Consider the following 9,237-nt stretch of genomic DNA (forward strand, 5'->3'; position numbering starts at 1 on the left):
CTGAGCCCCCTTCTGGGAGCTCCGCAGGCACAGAGGCAGGGGGCTGCCATGGCACAGAGCCTCAGGCTCCCCAGTACATGCTGGGGAGCCCTTGGGGGCACCCCACATGCCCCCTGCACAGCCAAGCCAGGGAAGACACTGCCCTCCTGCACAGCAGACAAGGATGTTCCCTCTCTCTGGCTGGCAGCTTTTCTAGCTGAGTTCCTGGAGGAGATTTGGAGTCCAGGGCTGAGTGTTGCTCGCAGCTGGTGCAGGCTGAGATGAGGCACGGGCAGAAAAAACATTTCAGAGCAGGTTTGGGCTGCTCTGACCAAGCCTTTTGTCAGGGAGTACCAAGGGAGGCAGCTGTGCCTCTCTGGAGATTGGGCTGTGGTGTGCTCCCATGTGCATTGACCACAGCTCCTTGGGGTGAGGAGCGGCTGCTGGGGAACCCATGCGGGTGCTAGAAAGCATTTTCCCCCCGCATTGCCTTGGCACAGTGCACCCAGCCCCGTGTCAAGGAGAAGGGTCCCCTGGAAGCAGAAACTATTTGGCAGGGACTGGAAAACCCCATGCAATTCATGCCCCCCCATCCTTCCCGGCCATTTTAGTGGGGTCAGGATCAGTATTTGGGTGGGAGCTGTGGGGGCGTCTAGCTCTCCTCCCCAAACCCCAGTGGTGGAAAGCCCCATGGCTGCTCTGAGAAAGCAAAGAGCCCATCAGCCCCTTCCACACCAGCTGGGCACTCTCCATCCCCGGAGCCTCCCTTGGCTCCGTTTGCCAGCTTCTCTTGGGAGCTGCACAGTTCCTCACCCCCCGCTGTGCTTCAGGTCTCCAGGAGCTGGACGGAGGCCCGCGGAGCAGCCGGTAACGGTAACGAGGTTTGGTCATTACTGCCCGGGGCTATGTGCAAACCAGTGACCTGGCTCTGAAATGGTTTATGTTACATGCAAATCCCCTCGCAGAGGTGCTGGGGGAGGAAAGCTGGCCTCGCCGTGAACTCCCCTGGCTGGAGAGCAAACCCCAGCGGCTGCAAAGGGCTTCCCGTGCCCGGCGTGCTCGCCGTGCTGTCGTCGTCCCACCTTGCTGGTGTACCCCTCCCGGCTGTGCCGCACCGAGCACCGTGGGCCCCGGCCTCGCTCGAGGCCTGGCGGTGCTACCGTTATACACAAAACAATAATCAGCTGCCGTAACGAGGATGCAGAGTAGCTGAGCTGGCTTCCCTGCTGTTGTGCCGGCTCCAAGTAGAAACAGCTGCATTTGGTTTGGTTAAATGTTTTATTTACTCCCAATTATCCCAGATAACAGATTTGCTTTCTTTTGTTCAATATTTAATACTGTTTCAGAGCAAAGCTGCTCTTCGGTTTCCGATGGAGGACAGGAGGGTTAGGAGGGATTTCCTGCTGTGGTGTGGTCCCAAGCGAAGGCTGGAGGCACCCAGCATCCCTGCTGTGCATTGGTCTTTAAGGCATCCAGCCCAGCATCCCGGCCCATGGGGAGGACAAGGTCACCTGCAAGAGCACAGTTGGGTTTGGGGTGCCGGGAGGGATCTCCAAGGACGCACGTGGGCATTGCCCTGGGACAGCAATGCTGCCCAGCACCAGCGCTGCTGGAGGGATTCACCTCTGCAGCTGGGAGCAAGGGGGTCTGTCGTGGGTACGGGATGCCTGATGGCTTCACCTGCCTAAATCACCTTTCTGCACCTTGTCCAGCCAGCCAGCCGTGCCAGCCAGCCAGCCCACCCCATGCCACGGTTGCCGGAGCCCCTCTCCTCTTGCTCTTACCTCTCGCTGCTTAACCAGGCTTGCTAGCTTTTTTTTTGAAGGCTTGAGAGCTGTCAGGTTTGAAGAGCACCTCTGCTGCGCCACGAATAGCACGGCCTCATGCGGTGCAGGATGAAGGAACTCTGGTGAGCCTGTTATCACGCCGTCCTGCTGTGAGGCAGCTTTTAGGGCTAGGAGCTTGCACTGCGATTTGGGCTCAAAGCGGGACTCTCAGCTCTCTCTTCTCTCTGAGTAATGCCTCGCCCAAAAATTTACAGCACTGCCTCTTGACGCGCGCGCTGAATTTTCTGCAAGGGAAATGAGAAAATCCATAGCTTGGTTTACGAGCCCCAATCAGTGTTAAACAGGGCCTTTTAGAAATTTATCTTTTGCTGAGTCCACCTTTTTTTCCGGCACCTTCTGGGGAATAAATTCTTGCTCTTTGAGGCTGGGGAACTGGCTCCTAGATGGCAGTAGGGCCAGGAGACTTTGGTTACAGCCGCAGGTGTCCCTGACACGTTTTGGGGGTTTCCGGGGAGATACTGCAGCGTGGGGTTGTTGGGACTGGGCTGGGTGCTGGCTGAACGTGGGCATCTCTGGTGTTCAGCTGGGATGCCTCGCACCCCAGGGGGAGACTCTTCAGTGTCTAATTTCAAGGGGTAGGAACATCTCCCTGAAAATGTCCCTTGTTAAGGTTGTGGTGGCTTAGACTGACTGGAAGGGACCTAAACCCTGTCTCCATCACTTGCCCAGGTCACCCAGGAGGTCAGTGAGGGACGAGCCCATCTCACCCTGTGCCCCTGTACCCCTGGGCTCTCTGATTCTCTCTCACATGAATTCTGCTGCATTGCTTTTAAAAAAAACTTGCTTAATCCTTCTTGAAGATGTTCCCAGGGCACAGAAGAATGAGGGAGCATCACCTGCCTCCATACCACCCTGCCGCTGTCCTCTGCGCCCCTTCTCATCCTCACCCTTACCCAGGAACAGCCTGGACAAGGGGAAACAGAGCAAAACCAGAGCTTCACCCTCTCTCTCTCCAGCAATGAAACACAGCTGCATCCCAACATTCGGGGAAATTCTTGCTCTTTGAGGCTGGGGAACTGGCTCCTAGATGGCAGTAGGGCCAGGAGACTTTGGTTACAGCCGCAGGTGTCCCTGACACGTTTTGGGGGTTTCCGGGGAGATACTGCAGCGTGGGGTTGTTGGGACTGGGCTGGGTGCTGGCTGAACGTGGGCATCTCTGGTGTTCAGCTGGGATGCCTCGCACCCCAGGGGGAGACTCTTCAGTGTCTAATTTCAAGGGGTAGGAACATCTCCCTGAAAATGTCCCTTGTTAAGGTTGTGGTGGCTTAGACTGACTGGAAGGGACCTAAACCCTGTCTCCATCACTTGCCCAGGTCACCCAGGAGGTCAGTGAGGGACGAGCCCATCTCACCCTGTGCCCCTGTACCCCTGGGCTCTCTGATTCTCTCTCACATGAATTCTGCTGCATTGCTTTTAAAAAAAACTTGCTTAATCCTTCTTGAAGATGTTCCCAGGGCACAGAAGAATGAGGGAGCATCACCTGCCTCCATACCACCCTGCCGCTGTCCTCTGCGCCCCTTCTCATCCTCACCCTTACCCAGGAACAGCCTGGACAAGGGGAAACAGAGCAAAACCAGAGCTTCACCCTCTCTCTCTCCAGCAATGAAACACAGCTGCATCCCAACATTCGGGGTGGTGGAAGGGACCGTCCTCAGCCACAGCCGTGCTGCACTCCAGCACAGGTGGTGCACGGTAGGCAGATGCTCCCCTGATCCACCGGGCAATAGAAATATGATTTATTCATTGTTGTTTTCTTTGTTGTTTCCTACCAGCCTGCTGTACACACACAATTTTAGAAAAGCGGCATTAGATAAATAATACATCGTGCTTGTAGCCATCATGTGCATAACAAAAGCATCCGCGTAGGTGTGTGCGCAGAGGTGCGGGGTGTGCTTTTCTCGTGCACATGTGCCCGCATGCTCGGGGCTGCCATCTCATGTCCACATGGGTCCCTGTTGTACCCCGCAGCTTTGCTTTCAGTCACTTGGGTGCCTTTTTAAGTACCAGCACGTACCCGCTGCCTGCAAGGTCAGGGCTGTGGTGTGAAAAAAGTCAGCGGGTGAGGATGTGGGGGACATGTTGTTAGGCACAGGCAAGAGATGGGTCAGTGATCCTGCCGTGGGCACCGGGGAGAGGCAGGGATGTAACAGCGGGAGTCTGGCGGCAGAACAGCATCAGTGCTGGGGTTGTCCCCCAGCACAGGGCAGGACGGGGGTCGCAGGCTGTGTCGCGGCTGTAGCTCTAACACAAGCACACGTTGCTGTCATGGATACCAGAGGCTTTGCTGTTCCGCGGGGGTCCCAGGCTGTGTCGCGGCTGTAGCTCTAACACAAGCACACGTTGCTGTCATGGATACCAGAGGCTTTGCTGTTCCGCCACTGGGATGATGAGTTAGGCGGGTCACCCCACCAGCACACTGTAGGATTGGTATCCCCCAGCAGCCCTGTGCCTGAATGTGCCCCGAGTGCACCAGAAGAAATACCTCCTACAGAAGTGTTTGAGAGGCCTCTTAAAACTTTCATTGGTACTGTTTTTTGTATCTCTCCACCTGTGGAGCAAGGCATCTTCAGTACGTTCAGCCCTCAGCAGGAGAGGAAAATTATAACTGATCCATTTCAGAAACCTCTAAAAATGACCTAAAATAACTTTTCTATATATAAAAATGCCAGGATTTTAATGTCCATTATCTCATGACCTAGCAGGGCTAGGAAAAGCTATTGTAGATCATTTTTAGTGGTTTCTAAAATGGATTGGTCACACTTTTCCCCTGCGCAGCAGGACTCAGGGTACAAGGACGACTGGGCTTTAGAGATGGGGAGGGAGACAAAAATCTGTGCCTGTGCTGATGCATCCAGAACTGGTTCATCCTCGAGGACCACTTGTTGAGCTCTCCCCAGCTGAACAGAGATGCGGGAGCTGGTCAAGCAACAGCTATTTCCAACAAGCCAGAGAAACAGCAGACAAATAGATGCAAAGCCTGGGGCACCGTGTGGTGGGAAAGCCAACCCCATCCCTGCCACCGGTCTTCTGTGGGGTCTGCAGAGACGATGAACCTGGCACCAGGTTTCACTGCCTGGAGTATCGCATGGCTTGCGAGAGGCGTGCCTAGGCGGGATGTGCCTGGCTCTGGCGCAGCCTTTCATCCCCTTGCCCCGAGCTTTTGCAGCAAGACTGGTTGCAGCCCAAGCTGCTGGGAAGCTGCCACAGCCAGGCATTAAACACGCCAGGTTTGCAGAGAGGACATCAGCAGAGTGCGTGGGAAAAGTGGCTTCCTGCCATGCGAGAGGTTAATAGACAGATTAGAGAGGGCAGGCGCTGTTTGCGGCGAAGGGAAAGGAGCTCTGCCTTTACAGAGTTCAGCAGCTCCATGAGGCAACGGGGAAGTAAATATTTGCTAGGATTAGGGAGGCTGCATGCAGGAGCCCGGGGAGAAGTGCCTGTGCAGGGGCAATGTGTTGCTCGGACTGTTTTCTACATCTGGGCAGGGGCTGAGAGCTGGACATCAGCCAGGGGAGGATGGAGGGGGTTGGAGCAGGACAGCCCGAACTCAGAGGCGCTGCCCAAACCCTCAGGGCAGAAAAAGCCTTTAATGCTCCCTTGATGGCTTTGTTTTCCTCCACTGCCTTTCTTGCTCTCTCGATCCCGACAGGCTGGCCCACCTCCAAAGACAGCATTACGGAGTGCCGGATCGATTGGAGCCTGCAATTTTATTTGCTCTCTTTAAGAGCCTTTGATGGGCAGGATGAGCTGTGCCAGCAAGCGCCTTTCCTGGGAGAGGAGGGGAGAGGAACAGGGTTGCAAGCCACCGTCTCCCATAGGGAGATGGGGACCCTGACACCAGCTTGGAGAAGACACTGTGGCAGGGTGGGCAAAACCAGCCCTTCTGATGCACCATGGCAGCTGAGAAGGGGCTTGCAGCCCTCTCCTTCATGGTGCCTGCTGGTCGTGGTCACGGTCACCTGCATAGTGTCATGGTCACAGCCCCAAGTGGCACATTGCACTGGCCCTGCGCTATCCTGTGGGGCAGACTTTCTGCCCATTGAGGTGGCAAGTGGGGGAGATGTGTGACATCCCCCCTCTCTCAAAACGCCTGTGGCTCTGGGGCTGATGGCTCTTTGGAAAGATGGAGGTGGCAGGAGTGTCCCCATGAGACAGCTTGTCCCTGTCCAGAAAGAGAGGGCGATGGCTTCATAGAGCAGCATCCCTTCAGCTGCAGCAGGCTGAGGATGCTGCATGGGCACCAGGCTGGCAGAGATACGAGGATCATTTTGTCCCCCTTCCTCAGGCTCTCCTTCCACCTCTGGCTCTCTAAAAGGCACTAGAGGATAAAAGGTAGAGGATGCTGTGGGCACAGAGGATAGGGGCTGTATTTGGGGCCCCAATTTTGGAGCAGAGGACAGGATCTTCAAGGCATTCAAGACTGTGAAAATGGGGCATCTTCAAAGGCGGCTGCAGAGTAATAATGGAAGCAGGAGGTAGTTTGGGCAGCCCCCCCCTTCTCCCAGCAAAGCATTCCTGGAGGCACGAGCCTGCCCCAGCCTCCTTGGTGGGGGAATTAGCACCAATCCCCAAGAGCCAGATCCAGAGTAATACTGGAGAAAACAGAGATAAATGGTCCTCAGGTGGACTAATTGCAGCTCAGTAGCAGTGCAAGATCTGGAGCCGTGCAGGTCGGGCAGAGCCTCTCTGTCGGGCAGGGACCCTGCAGGACTCAGGGATGCTCTCCAAAGCCTCGGCGGCCCCCGCCCGGCTGGCTCCTGGTGTCGTCGGGACAGCTGAGCACAAGCGAGATGCCCACGGTAGCATCCCCAGCATCCTCCCCCCCTGCAGTATTTCCAGCCCCCAGCCCGGTTTGCCGGGTGCCAGGCGGGTGCTCTTAGCCCACACTGCCACCACGCGGTCGCTCGGACCCCACAGGCTGTCCCTAAATCCCCTGCACCCCTTCAGCCCCACCGAAACACCTCCCGGGAATCCCCCAATCCTTCCCCCTCCCCTTGCCCCCTGCGAAGGAGAATGCTGCCCTGCGTTTGCTCCCGCCCCACCCTGGGGGCAGCTGCGGGGCAGGGAAGGGGTTAAGGAGCCTGCGAGGAGGAGATGATGGAGCTGTAGCAGGGATCAGGCCCTCGTCTCTGGCCTTGCAATTAGCCACTCTGTTCTGCTGCAGAGGGTCTGCTTGAATAATTTAGCTGGGAGGCTCATTAACCAGGTTCTGGCCTTCGTCTGCCGGCTGAAGGCTGAAATAGCCATTAGGAGGAACACGCATCGTGGACCTGCACAGCCTGCCCTCCCTGCCAGCCCCTCCTCTCCTTCTCCTTCTCCCTCCTCTCCCTCTCCTTCTCCCTCCCCTTGCTCCCCGCTCCCTGACTCTGCTGCCCTTGACTCTCTTCTCATCTGCTTGCTCCCCCTCCAGCCGTGCCTCAGGTGCGCCAGCGTGCGTGGAAGCCCCATGCCTCAGTTTCCCCTCTGTAGACTGCAGTAGGGTGCTGCAGCTGGAGCTCGTGGCATCCCCCCAGGAAGCTTTTCTAACAAAACTCTTCACTGTTTTCTGACCAAGGGCTCTGCTGTGCAATGCCGAGCCAGGATCCCCACGGCCCGCCCTGGTAGTCTGTGCTCACAGCAAACCATCTGGCTTGGCCTTCTCCAGAGGGCACAGTTGGGCTGCTGCTTCCCATCACGGTCCTGCCGTGGTTCTAGACACATCCCTGAGCATGTTACACCAGCGTGGCCTGGGCTGCACCCAAACAGGGCCAAGGAGAAGCCCAGGTGACCAGCAGCTCTGCAGGGCTGGGGGATTTGCACAGACATGGCTGCAGGGCCATCCCATTTTCCACTGATGCCTGGAGGCTTTGGCGTCCTCCTGGTGCTGCCGGCTCACTGGTGCAGCAAGGGCACCCTTAGTCAACTCACTGCGTCCTTCCTCTGGCATGGCATGCAGAGGGGTGTTAGGTTGGTGCATGGCTTTCCTGCACCAACATCAGTATGGGCTGCTCCATAGCAAGACACGGTGCATGCACAGTGCTGTGGGACATGTGATTTGTCCTTGCAGCTCCCAGGGGATGGAGTTTCCCAGCCTTGGGGTGCTCCCTGAACTCTTGCATCGCTGCATCTCAGTTTGCATCTCATTTTCAGTAAGGGCCCTGGGTAAGGCACCTGCCTCAGCAGCAGGGAGGAGAGCAGTTAGCTGTGTGGTGGGGAGCGCTGCTGGGACCACAGTGGGGTGGTGAGCAGCAGTGTTTGCGCTGAGGCTGCCGGGTCTGCTAGGTTTGTTTCAAAACCTCTGCTTGGAGAGAAGAGCATGTCCTCGGGCATCCCAGGTGGATGCATGGGGACAAGGGCTAACAAAGGAAGGGAAGGAGGGACTGCCACAGGTTCAGAGAGCCTTTCTGAGGGAATCCTGGTGCACATCCAGCCCAGCGAGTATATTTTACGGGAAGGTACTGTACCAAGGTGCTGCAGTTAGAGCCAGACTCTGCCCTTGGCAATGCAAGTGTCCAGGTACCAAGAAGAGTTGACTTCACTGTCAGTTCAGATAAGATTTTTACCAACCTACAAGGGCAAAATTCTTCAGCTGAAAGGTATCACATCTCATCCTCCCACATGTACTGGCCCTCGGCATTTTGCGAAGTCTTCATGCACCTCTGACTGTGCTCCTGCAAAGAGCACAGAGCGCACGTTTGTCCAGGAAAGCCAAGTGCAGTGTGAACACCTGGTTGGGTTTAAAATCCTCTTCTGCCTCCAACTTCTAGGGCTGGCTGACAAGGCCGGACAAAGGCTGCTCCCTGCTGCATGCTCTCGTGCCACCTCCAGTTGCGTCCATGTCTCTTGGGAGCAGGGCCCTGGGATGGGATGCTCTGCCCCGCTGCTGAAAGCATTAACACTGTCAGTCCTCCTGCAGAGCTGAATTTTCTCTGCTGGTTTCAGGTTGTTCCTTCTCATCTTGCCATAAGCGGTCCTTCCTCCCTTTGAGGACCTCTGGTCTTTTGGAGGATCATCCCTCAACAAGTTCATCACTCCCTGGGGACGCAGCAGAGAAAGCCATGAGTGCTGTAGCTTAATGGGGTCAAGAGAGCAGCACCTCCTCCTCATCAGTGACATCTCTGTCGAAACCTTAGAGACAATTTCCCCCGGTCCCTGCCAGCCTCCTCTGCCACTCTGTCTCTTGTTAGAGCCAGTGAGCTGCCAGGGTAGAAGGTGAGTTGCTGTGCAGAGCCCAGTCCACAGCAAGGTCTCACCAGGCACCCCAGCAGCAAACATGGGACAAATGCCCCCAGATACTTCGAGCAGCTGATAAACACAGACCAGGCTCCCCTTGCAAACTGTCTCTCCTCCCAAGGTGGTACCACTGAGGGTGGAGGGACATCCCCTGGTTCAGAACCTGGTCATAACCCCACCTCAATGGGTAATTGCTCTT

General features: G+C 56.4%; 1 protein-coding gene across 2 annotated transcripts in view; it reads left to right on the top strand.

Annotated features, from left to right (window-relative positions):
- CNTFR (ciliary neurotrophic factor receptor) overlaps positions 1-9,237 on the top strand; it is a 215,629-nt gene that overhangs the window by 182,341 nt on the left and 24,051 nt on the right. The gene's annotated exons all lie outside the window — the stretch shown is intronic.

The sequence above is a fragment of the Egretta garzetta genome, unplaced genomic scaffold, assembly GCF_000687185.1.
Source record: "Egretta garzetta isolate BGI_Z169 unplaced genomic scaffold, ASM68718v1 scaffold59, whole genome shotgun sequence".
NCBI classification, from domain to species: Eukaryota; Metazoa; Chordata; class Aves; order Pelecaniformes; family Ardeidae; genus Egretta; species Egretta garzetta.